At 35.3% G+C, this 14,250-nt stretch overlaps 1 protein-coding gene across 1 annotated transcript in view; it reads left to right on the top strand.

Annotated features, from left to right (window-relative positions):
- The window catches only part of LOC106876482 (sulfotransferase 4A1), a 70,891-nt gene extending 64,509 nt beyond the window's left edge, over positions 1-6,382 (top strand). Inside the window, exon 7 of the mRNA XM_052976232.2 lies at positions 6,269-6,382. The gene's annotated coding sequence lies outside the window, so the exon portion shown is untranslated. The remainder of the gene's footprint in view (positions 1-6,268) is intronic.
- The last annotated feature ends 7,868 nt before the right edge of the window (positions 6,383-14,250 follow it).

The following is a 14,250-nucleotide window of genomic DNA, read 5'->3' as shown; positions in this document are numbered from 1 at the left end:
GAAAAAAAATTTTTTTTTTTTTTAGAAATAAAAAAAAAAAAGGACATCAAGGGAAAACAATAAATGAATAAATCTGAAACGTAGAGTGAAAGAAGGAAGTACAGAGTGTACAGACAGAAAGACAGACAATGGCTGGTGTGAGGTGTGAGGTGGGGTGGAGGTGAAGAAATAGAAGGAAGAAATCTGAGAATATAAATGGAATCTACAGAAAAATTATATCATTTCAGAAATAACTTGTCCAGTTGAAGACAAAAGGAGACTTTGAGTAATAAATTATGTTAATTTATTTCCCTTCAATCTGCCTAACTCTCTGTCAGTCAGTCAGTCTGCCTGTCTGTATGTCTATCTTTCTCTCTCTTTCTCTTTTTATGTCTATTTCTGCTCATTGTTTCAACCCTAAGTCATCCCCAGTCGACCAGAGCCTATGATCGAAAGCAGTCCAGCCATGACCATCACATACGACTCACAAGCGCTACACACCCCAGAACCATGTCATCAAATGTGTTCTTCAAGGCAGCAGGGTGTAACATGAGAGTCGATCTGGTTGTAATTCCTAACAAGTCAAGCAATGACTTAAAGCCCCCTCCCTTCATTGTTTATATATATATATATATATATATATATATATATATATATATATATATATATATGTGTGTGTGTGTGTGTGTGTGTGTAGGTGTGTTTTTCACATTATATTTATCTTTGTGTGTATCTAGGTGTATCTGGGGAAATATATCTGTGCACATGTTCAAGTATGAGAGGGGACGGCAGTTAGTTTCTTTAAATGCATATCTATTCATCTGTTTTCACATATCTCTGTCTCCCTCTGTCCATATGTTTGTCTACCTATCTATCTATCCATCTATCAATCTATCTATCTATCTATCTATCTGTCTGTCTGTCTCTCTCTCTCTCAATATATATATATGTCTGTCTCTCTGTCTATCTATCTATCTATCTATCTATCAGTTTATCTATCTATCTATCAATTTATCTTTCTGTCTGTCTCTCTCTCTCTCTCACCCTCTCTCAATAAATATATGTCTGTCTATCTATCTATCTATCTATCTATCTATCTATCTATCTATCTATCTATCTATCTATCTATCTATCTATCTATCTATGTCTCTCTGTCTGTCTGTCTATCTCTCACTCTCTCTCAATAAATATATATGTCTGTCTACCTATCTATCTATCCATCTATCAATCTATCTATCGATCTGTCTGTCTGTCTGTCTATCTCTCACTCTCTCTCAATAAATATATATGTCTGTCTATCTATCTATCTATCTATCTATCTATCTATTTGTCTCTCTGTTTGTCTGTCTATCTATTTATCGTTCTATCTATATATCTATCTTTCTCTTCATTTATCTCTCTATCAATCTGTGTCCTTCTATCTATCTCCCTTGCCCCCTTGTCTATTTGCTTCTTTTGACATCTGTTCCTATCACATCTCTATTTGCCTCCAGCTTAACCATTTCTGATGTTCTTCAGTTTTGTTCACTCTCACTTGATCATTAAAACATATTACATGAGTTACCAAAAAAAAAAAAACGCAAAAAAAAATCAAAACAAAACAATAAAATAAAAATAAAATATATATAAAGAAGGAAAAATGAAGAAAAATAAACTATTATAAAACAACCAAACAAACATGAAAAGCAAAACCCACTGAAGAATTTTTCTTTGTTTGGTTTGGATATTTCTGAGTAAAGCGTAACCTTTACAATTATGGTAAGACCCTTATATATAAGATGATGAAATAAATAATGTTCTCTCTAACCAAAAGAAGATACGAAAAAAAAAAAAGAAAATTAGGAAGAAAATGGAATAAAAATGGTTTCAGAATAATAAAAAAATAATGTTTGGTTGTGAGTAAAATGTTTTATTGTTTCCATTTTTTTTTCATATTTGGAAAGTTTACAATGTATTTAACTAAAATTTCTAAATGTTGCACTTTTAATGAATTAGGCAGGATAAGTTTCCCAAGTTCTATCTGACCGTCTGTCTGTCTCTGTCTCTCATTCTCCCTTCTCTCTCTCTCTCTCTCTCTCTATATATATATATATATATATATATATATATATATGTCTCAGTCTGTGTCTCTCTAAGTACCTATATACACATATATACACATACATATATGAATGCCCATTCATGTGTGTATGTGTGTATCTATGTGTGCATGTATGTTTGTGTGTGTGTTTGTCCCCTTTGTCCCCCATCACTACTTGAAAACTGGTGTTAGTGCGTTTACATCCCCATAACCTAGTGTCCTAGCAGTTTAGCAAAAGATCTGATCAAATAAGTACTAGGCTTAAAAAAAATATAAGCACTGTGGGTGATTCTTTCAACTAAAATTCTTCAACATGGTGCTCCAGCATGGCCACAGTCTAATGACTGAAACAAGTAAAAGATAAAAGATATATACATATAGAAGTAATGTTTATTATCAATTCAAGATGGCTGTTCTGTAAGAACACCACTGAGGATGAGCACAGATAGCTCAAAGCCATATGGTTTGGTGGTCCTGTTGTCTGCTAGAAGATGGTAGGGGTTCACCCCTCTGCTTGCAATATATATTGGGTGCAGATTCCATCAATAACCAGCTGGAGGAGGCTCCTCCTGGGGTTAAAAGCAGTAGTAATGTCAGTTCCTACGGAACAGCCATCTTGAAGTGGCAACAAACATTACTTCTCGGTATAGTTACTACTTTCGTCTCAAATAGAGATTTTCTCACTAGCTACTTTGCTTATTGATATGTGTGTGTGTGTGTATGTGTGTTTGTGGCTGGGCGGTAAGAAGCTTGCTTCCCAAACACATGGTTATGGGTTCAGTCCCACTGCATGGCACCTTGAGCAAGTGTCTTCTACTATAACCTCGGGCCAACCAAAGCCTTGTGAGTGGATTTGGTAGACAGAAACTGAAAGAAGTCCATCGAATATATATGTATGTATGTATGCATGTGTGTGTGTCTTTGTGTCTGTGTCCCCACCTCAGCACTTGACAACTGGTGTTGGTGTGTTTACATCCCCATAACTTAGCAGTTCAGCAAAATAGACTGATAGTATAAGTACTAGCCTTCAAAAATAAGTCCTGGAGTTGATTTGTTTGACTAAAACACTTCAAGGTAGTGCTCCAGCATGGCTGCAGTCAAATGACTGGAACAAGTAAAAGAAAGCATACACACACACACACACACACACACACACACACACATACACACACATATATATCAGGTCATCCCATAAGTTCTGTCTGAATTTTGAATAAAGAAAACAAGTGATCAAATGTCATATTTAATTGAAATTTAATCATTAATGTACTTTTCCTTCCATCTATTTACAAGCTTTTTAATCCCATCAATATAAAACTCTTTTGGTTTCAAAGCGAAGAACTCTGAAATGTCAGTTTCGACCTCCTCCTGGCTTGCGAAAGTTATGACCCCCAAATGATTCTGTAAACTATGAAACAAATGGTAGTCTGAAGGAGCAAGGTTGGGAGGAATTTTTTCCCAACCAAGCTCTTCGATCTTCTGTGATGTGATCTTTGCAGTGTGGGGTCGCGCATTGTCCTGATGAAACATCACTCCTTTTCGATTCACTAAAGCAGGTCTTTTTTTCTTCAAAGCTTGGTTCAAACACTCTAATTGCTGACAGTAGACTTGAGCATTGATTGTTGCATTAGGTGGTAACAATTGAAAGTGAATTACTCCTTTGCATTCCCACCAGATAGAAAGAAGAACCTTTTTCCCATGAATTTCCCTTCTCGGTTGTGGTTGAGATTTTTTCCTTTTACCAAGCCACTGTTTATAACGTTTAACATTTCGATAGAAGATCCATTTTACCTCACCAGTCACAAGTCTATCCAAAAAGGGTGAAATGAGTTCATGAGAATGGAGAGAAGAGCAGATGTCAACTCGGGATTTGTGGTTGCTTTTGGACAATTCATGAGGCACCCATTTTCCAAGTTTTGGAACTTTTCCAAGTTGTTGAAGATAATGATGAATAGTTGTATGGTTTGAACTAAGCTTTATTGCCAATTCTTCAACTGATAATGCAGGATTTTCTTCAAGTAATGCCTCAAGGAGCTTATCATCAAACTCAACTGGACATCCTGTTCGATCTTCATCTTCAAGGCTGAAATCTCCACTTCTGAATTTTGCAAACCATCTTCTGCAAGTTCTTTCATTCAAGCATTCTTTCTCATAAACTGAGCGTATGTTTGGAGTAGCTTCGGCTGCAGAGTTTCCTTATTTGTACTCATAAAGCATTATGTGCCTTAAATGCTTTTTGGATACTTCCATGTTAGAAATGACTTTTTTAATCAAAGAAATTTTAATTCTATTATTCTGTAAAATAATATTTAATTAGTTTAAATGTACACAAATGCATAAAAATAATTTTTAATCTCATTAGACATTCTAAAATACTATTAAATTTCATTCAATTTAAAAAAAGGTAAAATCGGACAGAACTAATGGGATGACTTGATATATATATATATATATAGATATAGATATAGATATATAAATATAGGGTGTTCACATTAAATTTGACAGTTTGCATAAAAGGAAAAGAAAACACTATGCCATCTAAAAATACATCTAAATACATCTAAAAAAGTATTTTAAAAAATCAAAACCTATCAACTAGATTATGGTTGGGAGACAACAATTTACTCAGAGTAGCTACCCTCACCTTCCACCATGACTTCAAGATAGCTCTGGAACCTGGTACATGTGTTCCTCACTGTGTCTCTGAGAAGGTCTTCAAGCACCTTCTTGATCTTGGTAACCTACTCAGTCTTGCTGTTGCAGGCAGAGAAGTTGGTGCCTTTCTCAATTGTGCCCCACACGTGGTAATCCATGGGATAACGAATGGAGGAATTAAGAAGCCAGAAATTGGGGATGGTGAAATTGTAGAAATTCTCCAACCACCATTTCTGATTCTTTCCGGAAGTATGGTAAGGATCTGAATCCTGCTATCACACATATGAGCCTCCAGTAGCAATCCTCTCCAGCTAGGGTTTGACCACAATTTCCAGCAGCTTCACATAGCGCTCTGAGCCCCGTTTAAAGATGTAGAGTGGCATGACATTACCCTCACTGGAGGTACACCCAAAGGCCATCACAGTTTGGGGGTACTTAGTTTTTTTTTTTATGTCTATGTCATATATTACAGCTTTTGCAATGTTTACAGAGCATTGACCAGCAATCATCATGTCAGCATTTTGATAACTGATATGAATCACCATGATACAGGTAACTCTTCCAATATTCTTATGACTTCCAGTCTTCCATGTCAACTAACCTCTTCTCAGTTACTTTAATCTCTATGCTTTCCACCAGTATATATAGCTGTTCCTAAAAAAAAAAAAAAAAAGTCATGAAAAATTTTCAAATTTATCCCAAGAACCTGGAGTCTACCTTATTAATATCATCTACATGTCCAGACTATCACACAGATGGTAATCTTATTAAAAACACCTGTCTGAAGAATATCCATAAATATCTGCAGTTTCCACAATTATAACCAAGGAGAATGGAGTGAGCAAGTCTTTTTATTTCATTGATTTACAATTGTTTCATCAAACATCGATCTCATGAAGATTGCTATATTATTCAATAATAAATGCAACCATTAATACATGAAATGTCTTAGCCACAATATTGAAGATCAATTCTTCAGAATCATGCATAAAGCTTATCTGCAAATAACCTGTATGCATGATTATGAAAAATCAATCTTTGCGATTGTGTCTAAGATACCCAATGTATTAATGGCTGCATTTTTTTTGTTTTTGCTCTCCATTCTCCTTGGTTATAATTATATGTATTTATATATATATCTATATAAATAAGGAAAAATCATCAACAGTCCATGTGTGGTTACATATATATATATATATATATATATATATATATATATATATCATCATCATCACCACTATCTTCATTAAAAAATCATCATCATCATCCTTTTACATCTGCTTTAAAGCTGTTATGAGTTGGATGGGTCAATGTCCCAGTCGATTCTTGTTCAGTCTTACTGCCCCATCCTTAGACAGGTTACAGGACCACATCCATATATGATATACTTAAATATACAGAGGTTGGACAAAATAATGGAAACACCTAGCATCATAGCATCATAATTTTGAAATATCAATAAAATTGTCAAAAGCTTGTTTGTTTTTATTTCTTTTTTTCTTTTTTTATTAGTGTTGCTTAATATGTTTTGCTAAAATTGCTGTTTCTTTTCAGATATCACCAGAAAAAGGTAATTAAAATGACAGATCTATCGGACTTTCAAAGAGGTCAAATTTTTGGTGCTTGTATGGCAGGTGCTAGCATAAAGAAAACAGCCGAAATGTTTGGTGTATCAAGAAGTACTGTCTTGAAAGTAATGACAGCCTTTGAGAAAGAGGGAAAAACCTCCTCGTTGAAACAAAACTCCGGAAGAAAACCAAAATTTTCAGATAGGGATCATCAGACTCTTACGTGAATTTTTAGAAAGGATTACAAAAGTACAGCTCCCAAAATGACTGCAGAGCTTAATGACAACCTCAAGAACCTAGTTTCCACAAAAACTTTTCGCCAGGAGCTGCACAAAGCCAGGTTTCACGGGAGGGATGCAATCAGAAAACCACTACTTTCAAAATCAAACGTTGCAAAGCATTTAGAGTGGAGTAAAAACCTACAGAATTGGTCCCTAGAGCAGTGGAAGAATGATATTTTCTTGGACAAGTCATCCTTTACCTTATTTCTGACCACCAGTCAAGTATACGTGTGGAGACAGCCAAAAGAAGCATTTGATCCAGACTGTCTTCTTCCAACTGTTATACATGGAGAAGGATCTGTGATGATCTCTGGAGGGGGTGGGGGGGGCTATATCTTGGAAATCTGCTGGCCCAATGGCTTCCCTTCATGGTAGAATTAATAGTCAAGACTATTTAAGTATTCTATCTGATCAATTTCATCCTATGGTTGCAGAACTGTTTCCGAAGGGAAACACAATCTTTCAGGATGATTATGCACCAATTCACACAGCTAAAGTTGTTACTGAATAACACAAGGAACATTCTAGTGAAGTTGAACATCTTCTCTAGCCACCACAATCCCCAGATCTCAATATTATTGAACATTTATGGTGCATTTTAGCAAAGCAAGTAAGGAGTCAATATCCTCCACCATCATCACTACAAGAACTGGAGACTGTTTTAGTTGAAGAACGGACAAAAATTCCTTTGGAAACAAATCAAACTTTGTACGAGTCCATACCTCATAGAATTCAAGCTGTAATTACTGCCAAATTAATTATTACCCCATATTAAAATAAATTTGTTTGAAATTTTAAGGTGTTTCCATTATTTTGTGCAACCGCTGTATGTTTAAGGAACTCACACCCAAACCATGAAAAGAAACTCAATAGATTTGAAATCCAGAATACATCAAATTTATTGAAAACTATATTTTATGGACTGTGAGCTTTGTTTCATTCATTTCTTAGTACATCAAAAATATTTGAAACTGTTTATTAAGCACCATAGTACTTACACTAAAATAAATAAACAAATAAATAATAAAAAGAGATAGAAAAGAGAAAAAAGAACAACCATTGAAATGAAAAACAATATAAAAAGAAAAGAGAGTTGTTTGTTTATCTAAATAATAGCTTCATTTGATTAGTTGAATACAATAAACTAACAAAACCATTCTTCCAAAGCAACTTCTAAACACAGCATTCAAGCTTCCTTTCCTCCCTTCTCTCCTCTTGTTCTTTCCTTCTCTTTCATATGCCTTGTTTCTCTTTTCTGTTTTCCATTGTTTTTTGTTTTTGTTTGTTTGTTTTTAAATCTTAGTTTTTTTTTTTTAACAGTTGTGTTCTTCTCCTTCCTTTTTCCTTTTTATTTTCAACCATAAATGCTTTGGTACTAAACAAAGGGTTCCAGATATTTCTGGTGAGCTAAGAATTCAGTGAAACAAGAATGTTGCCTATGAAATATTGTTCTCAGTATGTGTGTGTGTGTGTCTGCATGCATGTGTGCATGTGTATTTGTGTGTGTGTGTTTGTGTGTGCGTGTGTGTGTGTGTGTGTGTACAGGTGTAGGCATGGCTATGTGGTAAGAAGTTTACTTCCCAGTCACATGGTTCCAGTTTCATTTCCATAATGTGGCATCTTCTGCAAGTGTCTGCTACAGCCTCAGATCAACCAAAATCTTGTGAGTGAATTTGATTGACAGAAACTGAAAGAAGCTCATTGTGTGTGTGTGTGTGTGTGTATATAAAACTCTGTTTGTTTCTTTTTATGTCTGTATTTGTCACTCCACCACTTGACAACTGGTGTTGGAATGTTAATGGGAGCATGATAGGCAACAAAGATGTTAGGATCTTATGGACACATAAAACAGACACCACATTCAAACAGATAATGGAGACCACACACATAACAGAATATAGACTGAAACTCAACAGAAAACATGAATGGAGTAATAATACCTTCACTCCACTCCACCCCCTCAATCTGATGCCAGAAGACAGAAAAATAAGACATGAATACAAGCAGTGTAATATACAAACACATGCACAAGACATATAGACATACCAAAGATAGTCACTCCTACAGATACAGATGCAAATGCATGTGCAGGTAGGGATACATAGCACAGAAAGATAAGATGGAATTGATGGGACAAGACCAGATAGAAGAGGAGACAGGGAGAAGTACAGATAGTCATTGAAGAGGTCACAGAATGTGATGAAATAATTTTGACAAGTAAACTAAAGTGAATAGCAAATAAATAGTATGTGTATTTATTGGCAAAATGAACAACCCTAAATATAACAATATCTGTTTCAACACATGAATCTTGCTAAACAAATACATAAATGTGTGTGTGTGTATATATATATATATATATATATGTATATGTATATATATATATATATGTATATGTATATATATATATATATATATATGTATATATATATATATATATATATATATATATGTATATATATATATATATATATATATATATATATATATATATATGTATATATATATATGTATATATATATATGTATATATATATATGTATATATATATGTATATATATATATATATATATATATATATATATATATATATATACACACATATACATATATACGTGTGCATGTGTGTGTGTATAGACAGACACACAGATAGAAGCAGTCATGGCTGTATGGTGACATAATTTGCTTTGTTCTGCAACCATGTCATTCTAGGTCAGTCTCACTCCATTGCACCTTTGGCAAAGGTTTACTATTGGGCTGGCCATTTGGTTTTTGTTGACTCTAAGCTTCAAGCACTTTAATATGTATCTAACTTCAATCTGTCCCTTCTGCAGGCGCACTTGTTAGATACTTGACTCTGCAATATAGTTCAATGTAAACTCGTGGTGAGACAAGTTGTATTTTGTGTGCTTAAAACCACTGTGAAAATAGAGAAGCAAAGCAAACATTATCAACACCTCGTGCTTTTTTATTTTAGAAAAGAAATACTTGGGCTGGTGTCCAAGGGCCCAGTAAGCCCACTGGGAATGAGAGACTCCTGGGCTTTGTCAAAGCATCTCTCTAGGAGAAGGTTAACTTGTGTATATAACCCACTGCTTTACTGAGCTGGATATCTTGCACTTTGCTGGTCTCTGGGTTGCTTGGTATTGCAAATGATAGTCATTGTGGCATTGTGAGAGCACCAATCAACTTAAAACTCCTACACAGGCATTGCTTGACACATCTGTCAGTGATGGTCATACTCATCTAATGAGTAAGCAGCAATTATATATGTCTGTATGTATGTGTAGATGTATGTATGTATTTATGTATGTATGTATTTGGTATACACAACTGAGGCAGTATTAAACTAAAATAGTCAACAATATAAAAATAAAAAATAAATGCGCCCTTTTAAAGCCTAGCCAAGCTCATGGGCCCGGTTTCCCGGTTTCAATGGCGTATATGTTCCCCAGCTCGACGGGACGCCAGTCCATCACAGCATTACTCATTTTTGCCAGCTCAGTGGACTGGAGCAACGTGAAATGAAGTGTTTTGCTCAAGAACACAATGCGTCGCCCGGTCCAGGAATCGAAACCACAATCATACAATCATGATGCTGACACCCTAACCACTAAGCCACACGCCTCCACAGTCAACAATATAGATCACACTAAATGTATATACACCATTCATAGGCCAGTTACTATGCTATACTGAAGACAATGAATTACTTTTCCAAGTAATAGCTAGGTGTGAGTACACATCATTGCAAAGATCCCAAAAGCCAAAACACAGTAAGTGTTCTTACTAGCCATTGATGGGGTGGTTTTTCATCTTACTTAGATATTTATAGCGTTTTTAACACAGCATACCTATAAGAGGTGTTATCTCAGGCCGAATACCCCAATAACTGGCCATGTATATACATCCAGTATGAAATGTAGCTGGCGATATGTATGTATGAATACATGCATGACTGCATGAAAAAGCACAATTCAGACAACACATCTGAAACGCAAATAAACACCACACAGCAAAATAACAATATTCACATTGCACATATACTCAACAACAAAAGACACAAAACACTAAAGCATCAACAAAAAAACAACATACAAAATAAATCAGATACACACACGCACAAAAACCAAAACAAGGTTAATGTAGTTCTCTACCTCTAAAAGACAACATTCTTACAGAGCATCTAGCGATGCACCTGTTAGTACAGTTGAAATTCTCATGAAACGGTTACAAACATTACAATGATAATAATAAAGATAATTTCAGCAAACATCATAATCATAAATTTACTATTTGTATTTTTCATTTCCTATTGTATTTATCATATGTGTAAACATCTTGTTTTTTTCTCCTTCTCATCTTATCCCAAATAAGATAGTGTGATTACCTTATATTCTATACCTCTCTCTCTCTTTCTTTCTCTCTTTTACTTCTTCTCCCTATTTACCCAACTTAATTATTTCAGTGGCGTATTAGTCAGTGTTTGCTCTTGTTCATATTTTTGCTTTTTGATATGCAAGGTGCAGGTGTGGCTATCAGGTAAGAAATTTGCTTCCCAACAACATGGTTCTGGGTTCAGTTCCACTGTATGGCACATTGGGCAAGTGTTTTCTATTAAAGTCTTGTGCAAACCAAAACCTTATAAGTGGATTTGGTAGACAGAAACTGAAAGATGACAAAAACTGAAAGACAGAACTGAAAGGCGGTGAGCTGGCAGAAACGTTAGCACGCCAGGCGAAATGCTTAGCGGTATTTCGTCTGCCATTACGTTCTGAGTTCAAATTCCGCTGAGGTCGACTTTGCCTTTCATCCTTTTGGGGTCAATAAATTAAGTACCAGTTACTCGCTGGGGTCGATATAATCGACTTAATTCCTTTGTCTGTCCTTGTTTGTCTCCTCTATGTTTAGCCCAATGATAATAATAACAAAAATCAACAAAGATAGAACACCTACAAAAATCAGCATTGGTTGGAACTAAGGATTCTTCGCAGGATTCTTAAAGCACCAGTAAACAAGTGTCACCTTAGTCTGCTGGCTGTGGACAGCTGACACTTTCCATCATACCCAGCAAAATAAGCTGAGAGTTTTTTTCAAATAATAATAATTATAATCCTTTCTACTAAAGGTACAAGGCCTGAAATTTTGGGGGAGGGGTTAAGTTAATTTCATCGACCCCATTACTCAACTGATACTTATTTTATCGACCCCAAAAAGATAAAAGGTAAAGTTGAGTTCAGCAGAATTTGAACTCAAGACATAAAGACGGGTGAAATACCGCTAAACATTTTGCCTGGTATGCAAACAATTCTGTCAGCTAGCCACCTTTCCTACCAGCTCTAATGATAATAATAATAGTAATGCTAATAATATAGCCTGAACAGGATAAACTATCCCTATTTTGCAGAGAAAAGTGTAGGTGGCTAGCTTAGCCACCTACACTTTTCTCTGCAAAATAGGGATAGTTTATCCTGTTCAGGCTATATTATTAGCATTATTCTGCGATTGAGAATTAAAAAAAATCACTTCTTTAACTTTCTAAAAAGACATCTCAACGCTTCTAAAAGCAAACTTCGTTTGTTTATTTACGTTTGTCGTAATTTGAATTTAATAATAGTAATCCTTTCTGCTTAGGGCAAAGGCCTGAAATTTGTGGAGAGGGGACTAGTCGATTACATCGACCCCAGTGTTTTATTGGCACTTAATTTATCAACCCCGAAAGGATAAAAGGCAAAGTCAATCCTGGTGGAATTTGAACTCAGTATGTAGCGATGGATAAAATACTGCTAAGCATTTCATCTAGCTCACAATTCTGCCAGAATAATAATAATATTAATAATGATAATCCTTTCTGCTATAGGCACAAGGCCTGAAATTTTGTGGGAGAGGGATAATCAATTACATTGCTCTCCACTCCTGATCCTTCCTCCATGCTCAACTGGTACTTATTTATCAACCCTTAAAGGATGGAAGGAAAAGCTGACTTTGGTGGAATTTGAACTCTGAATGCAAAGCAGGAAATGCCACTAAGCTCTTATCTTTCATTTGTTTCAGTCATTAGACTGTGGCCATGCTGGGGCACCACCTTGAAAAGCTTTTAGTCAAATGAATCAACCCCAGTTCTTATTTTTTTTTAAACCTTGAATTTAATCTATTGGTCCCTTTCTGCCAAACCACCATGGTGGGGGCAGTGGGGTTTCTCATGGTAGTGGTGCTGGTGGCATTGGTTTTGGTGGTGGTGGATGCACTTAAATTTATACTGTACAATACATACAATAGTATATGTTCAACTTAACTGAAATGCTTTATATATATATATATATATGTGTGTGTGTGTGTGTGTAAAACATATCTATTACATATATATAAACTTGAAATAAGGACCTCATATAGTGTACAAAAAATAAGTATTTATTTCATTTCACCAATTAAACTAACTATATCTAACTTAATATAATTACTTAATTAAACTTTAGCTAATGACCTTATAAAGTTACAAACTTTTCAACTTTACTTAATCCACTTCCAGTGGAAGTTTATCATCATCCACCACCACCACCACCACCGCCACAACCACCACCACCACCATCACCATCGTTATTGCCAAAACCACCACCACTATGACTACAACCACTGACCTCCACCACCGCCACAACCACCACCACCACCATCACCATTGTTATTGCCAAAACCACCACCACTATGACTACAACCACTGACCTCCACCACCACCCACAGTCACCAACACCAGCACCACCATCACCAGCACCACCATTACCCAGCACCACCACCTCTACATCACCACCATGACAATGACTACTACCACCAAAATCACTGCTGCTACCATCATTGTTGATGTTGATGTCATTAAACAGATTATCAAGAAGTTTCAGTAGTTACCAATTACTTTTCACAAGACAAATTAAATTTACGAATGCCATGTCATATTCTAAAGTTTTTAAACTACCCCCAACTGAAAACATACAAATGTCCATGATAGTTATATTGTTGTGAAACAGCTTTTACAATGAATACTGAATCTGAAATTGACATACCTTTGGATCACTTTGCTCTAAACCACTTAAGTAATACTGCATTTAATTCTTTTATAGAAAAAAAGTTGGCTGCACATCAACACTTATATTTGTCTTCTGATTGGATATAAATGGCAATAATTTGTCCTTTTGTTTCTTATTGTCATAAGGGGCTGAAAAAAAATTTTTTGTGTCTATTCATGACAGCTTTCTGATGATTGCCTCTTTTAAAAAAAACAAACTATTATTCAGTTTTCTCGTGTAAGGCTAGAGTTGCAATGCTTTCTTTTCATATCGTTTCCAAATAAATTATTCTTCTTTACACTGAAAGCTATTATATGTGTTCATATGTGTGTGTGTGTGTGTGTGTGCTAGCTTGCTTACCAACCACATGGTTCCAGGTTCAGTCCTACTGCATGGCACCTTGGGCAAATGTCTTCTACTACAGCTTCAGGCCGACCAAAGCCTTGTGAGTAGATTTGGTAGACAGAAACTGAAAGAAACCCATCATATATATATATATCTATATATATCTATATATATATATATATGTATATGTATATATATATGGATATGTATATGTTTGTGTGTCTGTGTTTGTCTCCCTACCATCGCTTGACAACTGATGCTGGTATGTTTACATCACCATAACAT

This window comes from Octopus bimaculoides, chromosome 25, assembly GCF_046866305.1.
Source record: "Octopus bimaculoides isolate indiv1 chromosome 25, ASM4686630v1, whole genome shotgun sequence".
Taxonomy (NCBI): Eukaryota; Metazoa; Mollusca; class Cephalopoda; order Octopoda; family Octopodidae; genus Octopus; species Octopus bimaculoides.
This window is presented reverse-complemented; position numbering and strand designations above follow the sequence as displayed.